General features: G+C 32.6%; 2 long non-coding RNA genes across 5 annotated transcripts; one reads left to right on the top strand and one right to left on the bottom strand.

Moving 5' to 3' along the window:
• Positions 1–587: 587 nt before the first annotated feature.
• LOC110909174 lies at positions 588–7055 on the bottom strand. 4 transcript variants are annotated; one of them, XR_004878766.1, is made up of 10 exons: positions 6874–7041; positions 6496–6751; positions 6165–6261; positions 5513–5775; positions 5237–5399; positions 5057–5154; positions 3269–3828; positions 3013–3086; positions 2861–2921; positions 588–784 (listed from the first exon to the last, which is right to left on the bottom strand). It is a non-coding gene; the product is annotated as an uncharacterized LOC110909174 (long non-coding RNA). The 4 variants fall into 4 exon arrangements; XR_002575205.2 differs by lacking the exon at positions 588–784 and having other exon boundaries at positions 2681–2921; positions 5513–5566; positions 5649–5775; positions 6874–7040; XR_004878767.1 differs by lacking the exon at positions 588–784 and having other exon boundaries at positions 2677–2921; positions 3269–4818; positions 6874–7055.
• Positions 7056–10616: 3561 nt separating this feature from the next.
• LOC110905815 lies at positions 10617–14551 on the top strand. The gene is made up of 3 exons (XR_004878765.1): positions 10617–10754; positions 11275–11340; positions 14126–14551. It is a non-coding gene; the product is annotated as an uncharacterized LOC110905815 (long non-coding RNA).
• Positions 14552–15156: the final 605 nt, after the last annotated feature.

Here is a 15156-nt window from a genome sequence, read left to right as displayed (position 1 = left end):
TATCGTTTTATATATTACTTGTCTTCGGTTATGTTAACGGATAATTAATTATTAATTTTGTAGGTCCCCTGGCACACGCATTTCCAAGACAACCGGTGTTTTCTTTTTGTATCAACCTATGGTCGTAACAGCCAATTAACCCCCTTTTTTGTGATGTACCTACAAGCGGATGGAACAAGTGGTGGAAAGAAGACGCCACCACAGACCATGATGCTCATGCGTTCGTAGTACACAAAAATTCAGTTGGGTTTTTTATTTATGTGCAAACATTATGCTTATAGTTGTAATAGTCTTTTTTTGTATGAAAACAATAAAAACTTTATTACTTTATAATATATGGAATTTTGTAATAGTCTAACAACCATTAACCCTTTACGTTTTAATGTTATACATTCAAGATGTCTGCAATGTAACTCGCATGGGCACACTTCTAGTTGATGTTAATTACTTTGCCCTCACATAAGAGGCACGTGCATTTTTGTTAACAAGAAAAACAAACAGAGTAGCTAAAGGTTGTGATTTTTACATTAGGTAACCTTTAACGGCGACTAATATGATTATTAAAGTTAAAGGTTGGCACGTGTAAGTAACCTCAAACATAAAGGTTATAATTCATAATTTACCCTTAAATATAAGCTTACAATACACCTATTAGTTATTACACAACTTTTATGTACGAACAATGCAACGATGTACGTATAGTTTTCATCTAGTAATATATCCTTCTAGCAATGTGTCATAATAAAATGTTTTTCATCAACCCTCCAGATACCATGTACCAAACCTGAAACGTTTATAGCAACTATCATGACTACAATAATTACCCAGATGTGTATAACATGTATAATTTGACAATTAGGTGTAAAACACCATGTACGTATTGACACCTAGATGAAACACCATGTGTAACTTTGCACCCAGGTGTAAAGCACCATTTGTACATTGACGGCCAAATGTAAAACACCATGTGTAAATTGAGGAATTTCGAAATTCACAAAATATGTATATATATATACACGAGTAGCATATAGATATAGGAATAAGAAGTTTTTTTTTTTTTCAATCAAACTCGGTTTCTTGACTTCCGTAGTTTTGAATAAAACCTCTTTGAATATAGTTACTTGCATGTGGATACCATTAGATTGAAGCACACCTGGTTCATTTATTCAATACACCAATGTGTCTCTCAAATTCAATAAGGCTTGATTTCGATAAACACCCAATGGCTATTACCATTAAATAACTAGTTTAATACCCGTCCGGTGGACGGGTTACGTTCCAACGTAACAAAAAAGCTAATCTATATTAAGTGTACACAAATTTAAACAACATTACAAATAAAAGCACTATTATTTAATTTATAAAAGAAAACCAACGTCGACAGTTTACAACCACAAAAAGAAAGAAAATAAAACTGATAGAGTAGTAAAACATGAAACGGTGTCATTTTAATGCAAAAGTAAACGGTATCCGGTGGACAGGTACTTTAACGTAATAATACGTCGCATCTTGCAAATGCATCTTAAAAGTAGACATGTGAAATCTAAGCTCTAAATACACATATACAGTGTCGGCTTTGAAGGTGTGCGGGAAGGACCTCCGCACAAGGCCCGTGATTTCGAGGGGCACGCGATTTAAAATAAAAATCCGATATGTATATGTTATTTTTTTTAAATACTAAATACATACCAATTCCAATATAGGCCCATTTACAAATAATTTTTATAGTTTAGAATTTAGCCCATTTGACATTAGGTTTATTGAGCATAATACTAATTTGATTATTATTTTTTATGGTTTAGAATTTAGGAGCTGTTTGGCAACATCTGAATGGTTAACTGCTGAACCCGTAAGAGGTCTGAACCATTAAGAGCTTGTATAATGCTTAACCGTTCAGAGGCAAATGTCTGACCAATTCAGATTAGATGTCTTAACCATTCAGACTCTGTATAAATCTTAACCATTCAGGGGCAAATGTCTTAACCATTCAGACATCTGCTCGTGAAACAAACAATCTGAACCATTAAGTGCTGAACCAGTAAAAGGTCTAAACCATTAAGAGCCTCATTAAGAGGTAAACAAACAGCCTCTTAGCCCACTTGTCATTAGGTTTATTGGGCCCGATACTAATTTGATTATTATTTTTTAAAATAATAATAAAACATTACGGAAGGAAGCAGGGGCACAACTTTGTAGGGGCCGGGGGCGCCCGACCCCCCGAACTTTTCGCACAGTAGTGTTCGGTATGTAGTTTTCGTATAGAATTTTTTAGGTATATACGTTTTTGACCCCCCGGTCGGAAATCTCAAACTTCACCACTGTACGGAAGGGCATATTTTTTCAAACTCGAACAGGGTACGTGAATTATCGGAGACGCCTCTACACATATAGCTTCATTGAAAACATGAGCAACAAAGTACTACTCACATGATATAACTATAAAAGCAATTTCCATTGGTTTAAAAAGGAACGCCCGATGCGAGAGGGGCCTAATCAGAGATTCAGAGGAAAAAAGGCGTGCCTCGTGTAGTTCTGGGTCAAGATTAGGTTGTGAAACCAAAAATTTAACCGACTTCGTATCGCCATTCAGGTATATAAGCATAAGTGTAATGGGTGTGCTTTCCTTTTTCAATATGTCGGCCAAAATGTTAACCAACCTTAATACTAGAATAAGAGTTGACTTTCATCACTAAAAATATCCACTTACACAAATAAGAAAAACATATCTATTATCACTAACCTTTCTACTTAATCACATTATGTCAGAAATCACTACACAGAAATACAACTATCTTAAATTAAATGATTTTGACATGGTATACACAAAAAAAGAGAATCCAAACTATAAGAAAAAACAAACCTGGGATGTTTCACATCTAGCCTTTGCTGTAGGTCTGTAATTCAGTGGTAGTTTTCAAACCCTGTAATTTGTAGTAGAGGTTTATAAGAAGCAAATATATTAAAAATTAAAAAAAAAACAATTATAGAAAAAATATAAGAAAGATTAATTACCCGTCCTCTAGAACCGGAACATGAACCAATTTGAGGAACTTCAATATAGTCCATACCGGACATTAGAGCATTTTCTATCAAAAAAAAAAACAATTTCATTCATCAAGTGGTAGACATTAAATCTGTACAAAAGTTAAAGTTTGACTTGAAAGGTAAAAAGGGGTCACTTTTAACATTAAAAAAGGTAAGAATTGTTAATATGTGTAGGGATGTTTGATAATCATGTTTTACTAAAGTATGAGTACTAAAGTATTACCAATTTCAAGATCAATAACACACTAACTCAGCATCAAATGCGAATTTGGAAAGATACTCTACCTTGCATCTTTGAATTGGCTTCAAAAAATCATCTTTAGAGCATCATATAAATATATTAGGTTAGATGCCCGTGTATTACACGGGTTGATAAATATAAATTATAACTCTATAAATAACCAAAATATAAATGAAATTGCATAGGAAAAAAGATCAAAATTACAATGATAGTTCACAAACCTATAATTTTGAATATGTGAAGATGGAAAACGATATAATTAATAAACCTAAAAGAATCTCCATGACTGACCAAACCTCTAACATGATTACATATTGTAGATACATCAAATGAGACCAAAAAGAACCCCATCATATCAAACAGATAAGAAATATCTATTGAAACTGAAGGGCAAACAGTAGAACTCTTCACTTCTGGAATCATTCTTGAAAGAACAAAATTGCTCCCACAAATGTTTGCCTCATCTTTTCTAACGAAATAGTCTTTATAATGAAGCGTATCATCTAGAAAATACACCACAGTCGAGACTACAAACGCTTTTGCTGAGACAATAAAATATGTCATGATTAAAGGTAAAAATGCTACATACTTGATTACACAAACAAAAATAAAGGTATCGTTTGACTTTTGAGGTCAAAACTATGAATATTCAAGTTCAAATGTATATAGCTTATAATCTGACATCAACCCATGTGTGGTGGGTTTATGCAGTCTTACTTTGGCCATCAGTTTTTCTAAAAGCTAAGAGTCAAAAAAGGTTCAGTTCAAAAATTGGGTTCATATTGAAACTGACCAAAACATTACACATATTAAATCATCTTTCATGTTAGACATTTAGAGAAACACATGAGAATGTCACTTTTTTATTTCAATTTTTTATATATCAATGTACTATTTTGTGACTTTGATATATTTATTTAATTTTATTTTATTCATACAATTTAAAGTTGGTTTTACATAAAAGTACTATAAATAAATCGTCAACATCTCTAAAGAAAATTGTTATTAAATACGATATTTTGTTTACATTTAAACTTTGATAATAATGGTTTATCTAAAATATTTACAATCTTATAAAACAAATATGAATTATAACATTTATGGAAACAATACGAAGGAGCACAAAAGCTCTTATGAAGGTACTAAGATGAACAAAAAAAAAACCTAAGATGGATTAAAATAAAAAGACCGTAACTGAGAAAAAGGCCAAGACGGATTGGGTGGGTTGAAGGGAGTTCAGTAAGTAAAAGCGATGACCATTACGCCTGAGGTCGCCTCACACCTAGGCGTGCTTTTAAAAACCAAGCATACTCAAAGCTATCAAATCCGTACCTTCAAATTCAAACCCTCAAACTAAATACCCCCTTAGAAGACTAAATAAACTTCAAACAAAGATAGACGACAAAAATCATTATGTTGATATAAAAAAAACAAAAAAAAAACAAAAAGAGGCTGATAATTTTAATGACTGACATCTTGTAGTAAAAAACAGTCCTTTTAATCTCTTGGTTGCCATCGCAGCCTCTTGTATCCTACTTTGAAGAACCATGTTATAAAAGAAAAAAAATAATTAATCGAATATTATTTAGATGTAATACAATTAAAATATTGAAGAAACCATCATAAAAATCAATAAAATAAAGGAGAAACATAACGAATGTCTACCCAACAATAGTTTTTGGACAAAGATTCGCAGTGACCAGCGACGGATTCAGTTTAATTTTTTTGTTTAACTAATCGATCGTTTGTGATTAAGAAGATAATACTCACCTCTTGATCATCCAGGAGTCTAAGTGGAGACATGGAGTACCACATGCAATAAGGTATTTCATTGAAAATGTCACCAGCATAAATTTTCTATTAGTTTGCTGCAAACAAAAACATATATAAGTTTTTAAGTTCCGAATGGAATGCCCCATTAAAAGTTACACTTTCATTCGTTTCGGATACCTTGTTTATGTGTTCAAATAAATCTGATAATGCATACTGAGTGATGCCAGTCATGGTGTATGTCTTCCTACCACTTGTCTGCTGACATGTGAATATACATGCTGTAAATTGTTTAATTTACTAAAACATTGTAATGTTCGGACTAACATCATCTTCCCTGCCCCTACAGCAGCATAAAGCATACCATCATGCTCATAAATTTAACAGTTTTGTGCTTATCAATCTATATTATTAATGTATGAATACGTTCTAATTCGTAAGAGATAAGGTGCTTACCTGGACCTGTTGAACTTCATATTTGTAATCTTTCTTCCTTCACCATTTGACTTCCTAAAGTCAAAGTACACATTATCGCAGTCTTTATTTTCTTATGAAATATACTTGAATTTACTTAATCTTTTAATAATTCAACCTCTATCTCAGTCTTTATTTTTAGTTCATAGGACTTAAATAAGTCATTCCAAACCAAAGTGACATTTCCGGATGATCTTGTATCCGTGATTCCATACCGATCCAATGACAGATCAAACAATTGTTTTCTACAAAAATTACAACCAAAAGATAATAGATTATCAGATAACCTAAGTGAATTGAAACAATAACCGAACATAGAGAAATTATGTAGAAAACTAACTAACGATATTTCGAAGAGAGAGCTGTTTGGAAAGTGAGATGCATGTCAAGAATTTCAAATTTCATGAAATATATATGTCAAGATAATGAAATGTTAACGAATGTGACAGATGCAATTAGAGATTAGGAAGTTGTACATTATAGGCAACTTTTGAGACAATTTGTTCTCATGTATGTTTTACAACCTTGAATGATCTTTTTAAAAGGTACCCGAAGGTCCTTTTTCCATGATGAAAACCACTAATTTTGTTAAAACTGTCATTTTAATAAAGTAATGCAGGCGAGAGACTCATACCAGTATTGTATAACGATATATACTGTCGCCAAATCTTCTATTAGAGGATCTTCATCTTCTGTTTAAGATCCTTGTGGTCATTAACTTCTAATAGATGCTGCAAAATACAACACATAGAAGTAATCGATTATTTGTTTCTCATTCATGGCTGATGAATCTTATGTAAGTTGTTAAAATGATGTGATACAGGCATTTTATCGAATATTTGCTGGAGTGCACTGCAAATATAGTAGTTTTAAGAAATCATATCATAATTCCATTGTTACTGGTAATCAGGTAATCAAATAATCAATAATTTTGAAAAAAAAAACAGAGGTTTGAATTAGTAAACCTTGTGACTCTGCAAAATTGGTGGCTTTTACAATAGAATTTACAAATGAAGAAGAAGAAGATCGGCCGCTGGAAAAGAGGGGAGAGAGAGGTGACAAAGGAGATGCGAAGGTCTGTTTTATCAACACCGTTGGTTTGGTACGAACTGCCGAGGTGACGATAGTGAGGGTTATGGTTTCCTGTGACGGGGATGTTAAACGGCAATGATTGCAGTCTTCACCCCGGTGAGTGTTAGCCGATGTGATCATCCAACAGATCTGTTAGGGAGTCAGAGAAAAATTAAAACCATCAGGTAATGAAGAAAAATTGATTCATCTAAAATAATTGGGGATCTGTAAGGTTTGAGCTAATAAATAAACATCAATTCTTCTCAAACCACCTGTAACCGTGAGATCATGGGCAGGAAATGGTGGAAGTAGTAGGGGAGTGGGGAGTTTCCAGATAAACCAATAAAACCTATCAATAACTGCCGGGGGAGGGATGTAAGACGTGGGACGTAGGTTGAAGGCAAAAGAAACTGCTGTGAACTGCCACAATACCAGTTAAAAAATGGAGTTTAAAGGGCTGAGATTTAATCTCAGCAAGATCCAATGGTTAATATTGATTTCAAAGTTGGTTAGACTTAATGGGTTCCATATATATATATATAATTGTGGATTCTAATCGGATATTTAGGGCATAAGGAGACCTCCCACTTTTTCCCATTTCCCCCACATGTCACATCAACACCACGTCTTCCAACATGCCACATTTACTAAATTTAAATTATTAATTAATTCTATAACCTTAAGTAACTGTAAATATATATATATATATATATATATATATATAAAATCTTTAAAATAAATAAAAAGTACAAAGAAACTTGAGCCTAAAATTACAAAAATAAAATCTAGTGGGGGTAGTGCCATTCCCAACGTTGTGCTTTTTCACAGTTACATTGTAAAATTTCGTCCAACATCGACATAGAAACACTCAAACTTTGGTCTTTCGGGATAAAATCCAAGTCAAAAGCTTCTTGTTTTCTAACGTTTCTTGTTGTTTTCACATCAATTCAAACCAAACATGTTGTTTGCATAAAACAGAACTTATCATCTCAAAGTCAAGTTATTTACCCGACTTCGGCTTGACTAAAAGTGTTGACCTTCTTGATCTTGTTAAGAAGTTCTTCATCTGACTCCCATGATGCAACCGACCTCTTGCTTTTCCTAGTTGGTCCTTCGGACTCTACAAATACAGGTTGAGCATTTCATTTTCATATTCATCATCGTTGTGATAGGTGTGTGAAAAATGAACTTCTGGAGATGTGGTGTGGTGGTCGGATGTGACTCCCCGACTGAAGGCGGAAACGTCGTTGTGTGATTGATATGATATCATAACAAAAGGTATAAAGATAACTTTACGGAATTTTATTAAATTCAAATAGTTCATACAATCGTTAAAACAAATCAAAATAAGAAAAATAAAAGACACTTGATTTTAGATACCTAGGTCCATCCAATGCTATGAGAGTGATCATCATGCTAATTTTCCTTACCTGAAAACATGTTAAGAAAACAAGCCAACTAAAAGTTGGTGAGGTTTATAGGTTTTTAATTATTAATACAATAAAAGTCACAATTCAATAAACATTTAAATAAAATATGAAGGTCATTAAACAATACACACGAGTCCACAACCATATCTAATAACGAATGCCGTCTATTGTCAATTCCATGTCATGAGGAATTGAACGAGGTATGTATATGTCAGATTTCAAACATCCAAGTCCCTACCTAGGAAAATGGATGGGTATGTCACACCAAAAGATCTTTCATCGTACTACCGTTGGCTTTATCCTCAAAGCTAATGGCTGTGTAAGATTTATGAGTTAAGAGAGCATTTATGTTTTTGACAATGAATTAAAAACATGTATTTAAATTTAATTGAATCAAGTATATAAAGAAAACTATTTACAAGTTAAGTAGTATTTATAAAAACATTTTAAGATATATGTGACATGTTTCCACCACGAAAGTTATAAAAGAAAATGGGCAATGAAAACTCATTTGTTACAAGCAATAAGTTCCTTACGTAACAATTTTGATCAACCTTTAGGCAGGTGCCCAAAATTTATACAAGTTAAATGGTTTTAGGGTTTGTATGATGTTATAGGATGATGTTATGATAGTGCGATCAAATGATATGAAAAAAGCCAAGAAAAGGTTTGTTTAGGAAAAACTCAGTTTTTTTTTCTAGAATTCGATGCTAAAATTTTAGACCACTTTATATATATCAAAGATTTTTACTAAATTCTGAAAATTTACGGGGAACTTTATTAATGTTTTATAAACAACTTTTATTTAGAGAAGTATTTCATTAAGACCTTAGAAATAGGTCAAAATCGTGAAACAAAATAGAATGTCCAGAATTGCACATCTGTTATGTTTAGCTTGTTTGAAAAAATAAACGAATGAATTTTTTGAGGTTCTATACATTGTTGGAACGGTAATTTGACAAATTTAGTCTTGGAATCAAAATTTACATTATTTAGATTAGTTTAAGATAAAGTTATGTCGTGACAAGTTCAACTCAAATTGTAGAAACAATATGGAAAATCACTTATGTGGTTTCCTCGATTGTTTTAAGCGTTTTTAACGAGAAAAAAAATACGATCCATGTATAAATATCGTGAATACTACATCTGATTCATTTTTTATCTGTTCATTGCTTGTGAATCGCTACCCACCGGAGGAATATCGGCCCGTGACGGATGATGGCTAACAAATTCCCACAACGACTTGTGTTGGAAACCTTTTCGCTTGACATTATTCTTATAGTACTTGGTTGCTTTCGTGATCACGGCTTCCTCACGTTCACCACTATTCCTGCCTATCTTGGATCGTGATAGGTAAAAACCGTTCCGCTTCTTCGTAGCAAACTTAAGATACCGCCATTATTTATATACTTGATTCTTAGTTTGCTCGTTGCTATGGAGTTGTTTTGGAAGATGAGCGGTAACCTTAAATATGAAAACAATAAATGAACAACTAAAAATAATATCTTAAAAATAAACAAGTTAATTGTAAAAAGAAAATAAACCTTTCACCAAATGCCATACTCTTTTTGTTCATTGTTGAGGATCAGGTCTTCCGAACAATGTACTCATGCTTTCGCTAACGCCACTCTTCTTTATTAGTCCCCCGTTTTGTTCTTAATTTTCCTTTACCTTTATTCTTTCAATTTTGTGAGGGTTCCTCCTCACCATCCGATAAAAAAAAAAGTTGAGTTGGAGCTAATCTTCCTCACTTGATTCAAAGTTGTCCTGATTTGATTGACGATAATCTTAAAAGTTATTAGGTCGGTCCAACTAGTGGAATGAAGATTGTGGTGATAGATGATCAATTTGTTGAATGTGTTGTGACATTATTGGGAATTTTCCGTATTCATTGTATTAGGATTGTTGGTTGCATTGGAGTGTATATGTTGGAATTTCGAAAAATGCCCAAGGGTGTTAGAATGGGTTTGTTTGTTGGTTGTAATGTTATCGTGAAGCTTGTTGGGTTTTTTGGCGAGGCTTTCGGAATTGGTTTCCTTTTTTCCAAGTTGAGATGATGATTCCATTATAGTGTAAAGAGTTGAGAGGGTTGAGTAGAAATATGTGTAAAGATTAGTAATAAATGAATTACATTTTATATGGTTAGATTTTCTTTAATGTAGCAATAACATTACCGTTTTCAAATGGTCTAAAACTTCAAAAATTGAATTAGTGAGGATCGGAGATTTTTTCTTGATCTGGAAAAAATCCCCTGAGGATACGGGGGATGGTGTTCCCATTGTAACATCCTAAAAATAATGAGCCATTAAAAGTATATATATATATATATATATATATATATATATATATATATGTGTGTGTGTGTGTGTGTGTAATAAATATGGTTGAATATGTAACATATAGATAAAATTAGTTTGAATGATAACTAGGAACAATTAACCTAGTTGATTATTTGTGTTGTTAATGATAAATATTGCATAGTAGCCATTTATAAATAAAATTTGAAACATGAGGGACCAAAAAGAGAAACGCTGAAACTTGGGTATTAGTAATAAAAATAAAACACAACACACACTAAGGGGGTGTGTGTGTGTAACGACCAAGAGAAAGAACAATGGAGCAAACCCTTGTTCAAACTTAATCCATCAAATTGGAGGGCAATTCGAACCTTGAGTTTGTTCATGAACGCATATTAACGATCACCAGAACTAGGGGATCACAAGGTATGTCAAAAATCTTAGTTTGGTGATATTATGAATGTAGGTAGATTCCATGGATCTCAATCCATTTACGAATTTCAAAAATTGAGGTAGATAAGAGATGTATGCTTTCCTAGGAACAAACCCTAAGTGAAAATTGTGAATATATTGCTATGATTTGGGTGTTTGGATGAATTACCATACATAGATAAATGGGTTTTGGATAAGGAGGTAGAACACATGAATTATGATGATGAAAATGGTGTATTAGAAATTTGACACATTGAGTTTTAGGTGCTAATTGAACATTCCAACCATTTTGAGGTTATGAGATGTATAAACATGGTTAATTGTTGGTTACAAAACTTGACAATGTTAGTATAAAAATCTTGCACATAAGGTGTATGACAAAATGCCCAAATGAATGATTAAATGATGTTATGCAAAACAATTATAAATGAGAACATGTGGTTACGTTATTGACAAATTGCTTAGTTTAATTATGAACCGGATGGTCCTAATGATGTTGGGTTGTACTCTTTAGGCAACTTGGGAAAAGCATCAGGACACCAAGCTGGGACGAATGCTCGGTTGACAGATAAGCTTTAAGGTACGTGGCTTCATGCTCCGTAGTTACTTTGCCGAGTTAGTTTAGATATTTGTATATGTTGAATGAGGAAGTGATACTCATCAAGTTCGATTCGTTCATAAGTGGACTTCACACGAACGGATCGGATGGATAAATAAAAGAGTAATAATCTTGGTTGTACATAAGTGATGGACTTCACACAAGCAACTAAACGGATCGAATAAAAGAGTATTAAGTTTGGTCATTCATAAGTGATGGATTTCACACGAATAAACCAAATGAGTTAAACATGCGTAAACCGGATAACAGGAATGCGGATTATAATGTAATGAACCCGGGAAATGGGTCAAAATATAGAGGATGTGAACTCCTCTAAATAAGCTTGAATTAGAACTATGTTTGAGTAATAGATAGTCAAACGGGTCAAACAAGTGTTAACGCACACCGGGTAATGGGAGCGTGATACACAAGATTTAGAAGCCCGGATGAAGGGTGAAGTTGAAAAGGAAGTGAACCTGGTAGAAATTATGGGACAATATGTGCCTAAAGATCAAATGAGAGAAACGGGTTGAATAATTATGCAAGTAAAACCGGATGATGATAATACAAATCATAAATATTGAGTATACGGGTCAAGAGTAACTAATTATACTTATAGACAAATGAATTACCAATGTTTAGAAACAATTTGAAGTAAGACGGATGACTTTTGACGAAGATATGAAATTTTAAGTGTAACATGGTAGTGCTGGGAGTTTGCTTTCAAAACAAAACATTCTGGAAAAAATGCCATCTCGCCACCTGCAGCGCAGGAGACCTATTGGTGCGCGCCCCGCGAGAGAGCTCGCCGCCCGCGAGCCAACTGGGTTAACTCCTCACGGGCCACAAGGAAGTTAAATTGCTGGAAAATTTTATTTTCTTTATTTTTGGCAAACTGGTTCATTTAGACATGTTTAAATTGGCATATAACTAATGATTTTGATAATTTATGATATCTAGGTGGTTTTATTCCAAATTCTTGGGTGATGGTCAAGCTCAATGAAGAACCGAACACAATTCAAAGATCTAACTTTCGCATTTTTATAAATCTTTTATTATAAACAATGTTATTATCAAGTAGTAACACTTTTGAACATTAGTGAAGTTTTAATTAACTCGTAATTAAGTATAGAAATGTATTTGCTTTATAAAGTTTATGAATGCAAATATTTTTCTTTATGGAATTTCATGTTTAGTAAAAAGGGTCTTACACCCATCCAGGAAAAATCACCGGACTGAGATTTGTAACTCCCTGACTCGACTATGTCTCCCTTTATAATAAGATCTTACTAAAATCTTGGATAATACTTTAACCTTCCTCCACTCCACCTTGATTCTACATCACTCACTTTTCCACAATTCACTCCACCTCACCCTAAGAAAATGGTTTAATCTAGTTAACTCCACATAACCTTATTTTTTAAGTGGTTTTTGGTTTAAAAAGATAAAAAAGAATACTAATTCAAGCTCTTAACATCTCGTTAATATGTTAACAAATAACCTTTTTGACATTCCTTAACACAAGAAAGACGTGGTATGCAATGCCAGTTAACATGTCATATCACCCTTCACACCCAAATATTAAAATATCCCAAGCTCGAAAACTTTTTTCGTAAAATATTTCTCTAAACATACGATTCCTGACATATGTTTCATTGTATTTAAATTTAACTAGTGGGTTACAGCCGCGCTTCGCGGCGGGGCGACCCGATTTTTTATTCGATATAGCAGTCGAAAGAGAAAACTTACAAAATAAAGTCGTCGTAAGTACAAAAATATGTCGACACGTGTTTTACATCGACCGGAAAACCCGAATACAAAAGTACTTAGAAAGTTAAAGGGTTGTCGGTGTCAATGCTAAAAGTTGAGAAAATACAAAAAAAAATTATGTAAAAATGTAAGTCAACTTAAGTTTATATCGACACATAAATAAAAATAAAGACGTAAAAGTCGATTAAAAAGTATTTAGAAAGTTAAGAGGTTGTAAGAGTTAATGCTGAAAATTAAAGTTTAAAAGTAAAAAAAAAAAAAAAAAAGACAAAAAGCAAAAAGACAAAAAAAAATAAGAAAAAGAATCACCGACTACAAAAGTATTTATAAAGTTAAAGGGTTGTCAGTGTAAATACTACTGAAAGTTGAGAAAACACAAAAAAAAATTATGTCGAAACATAAATCAACTTAAGTTTATATCGACACGTAAATAAAATAAAGACGTAAAACTCGGTTGAAAATGTATTTAGAAAGTTAAGGGGTCGTAAGAGTTATAGTGAAAGTTAAAGGTTAAAAGTAAAAAAAAATAAAAAGACAAAAAGAAAAAGTCAAAGATAAAAAAAAAAATACTGTAGCACTATTCATCCATATGTTTCAAATTAATACATATATATGAATTGGATATTAAAAATAAGTTTTAAACAAAAGGTTTTCTTAATATTTTTTTATTATTTATGGTAAATTATTGTTTATATTATATATATACATATATATATATATATATATATATATATATATACATAGGGCAATGCTCTACAAGAAACCCCAAATTTTTAGAAAACTTAGCAAACTCAACTTGTGGCCTACATTTATCCACGTTGCCCATAGTCACCTTCTCTTCCTTTTTGCTTACAAGGTTATATCAGTAATTTACCCTACCCAAGATATTTTACCAATTTGATTTGACATGAACATTTAATGCCCATTAACTCATTTGTACAAATCACCCACCCCCATATTTCTTTTACAATATTTCATTTTAAATCTTCTTTAACAGAAAAACCATTATCATCTTTTCCAAAGAATTATCCTTTCTCCATTATGTCCATGGAGACAAATCCACCAACCTCCGAGTTAATGTCGCCGGTCCATAGTTTCCCCAACAGGTTCATTGACAACGATGAAGAACGAAGTGAAGAACGAAAATCAGATCGATCAATCCCTGATGAAGAACGTGGTTTTGTGATGAAGATGTTAATATATGAAGTCTGATCCATGTGGAAACCCCTTCCAGATCTTGTTCCATTCCTTTTAGATCTCCTTTGTCCACATGTTTCATAATGTTATTACAGATTTGGATATTTGTGAGTTTTTTACACTTTTCTTGTTTATATAAAATATGATTTGTATATGTTGTTTCAGATCTTGATATTTGTGAGTTTTTTACACTCTTTTAGTTTTATGCAACATATGTTTTCATATATGTTTGATTCTGGGTATTTCGTATGGATTTTTCTGATTTTGTGGAGTTTATGTTAGTTGATAACTTGAGCATGTAGGTATGAACTTTTGAAAGATGATTATAATTTACGGTTCTACTATTTTACACTTAAATATTGAACCAATAAAATATTGAATTTAAAATTGATATAGGTATGGACTTTATAAGATAGATATTCAACGTATGGCTCCATTTTTTACACTTAAAATATCAAAAATTATTCATAAAACCTGGTTGTTAATAGGTTTTTGTGTAATGGCTGTTTTAGAGATGAAACATGATTTTTTTTTTTTTGTTAAAATGGTTCTTAAAAGGGGTAAATGTTTATGTAATTTGCAGGTTTTTATTTTTGTGTTACACCACAACACAAATAACACGTGTTATAGCAAACGTTGGTTTCGTCAAACATGGATCAGATGCTCAAGGATCATGACCATGTTTATGTTACAGCACAACACAACTAACACGTGTTATAGTTTGAACTTCTCGGACATGCATGTGTTACATGTGACATGAAACCCATGTACAACGTAACACGTGTTACGTGAGACATGAAAACACATTTTTATAACTTCCATGGCATACGC

The sequence above is a fragment of the Helianthus annuus genome, chromosome 14, assembly GCF_002127325.2.
Source record: "Helianthus annuus cultivar XRQ/B chromosome 14, HanXRQr2.0-SUNRISE, whole genome shotgun sequence".
Classification (NCBI taxonomy): domain Eukaryota; kingdom Viridiplantae; phylum Streptophyta; class Magnoliopsida; order Asterales; family Asteraceae; genus Helianthus; species Helianthus annuus.
Note: the sequence above shows the minus strand (reverse complement) of the source record. Positions and strands in the feature narration are given on the sequence as shown.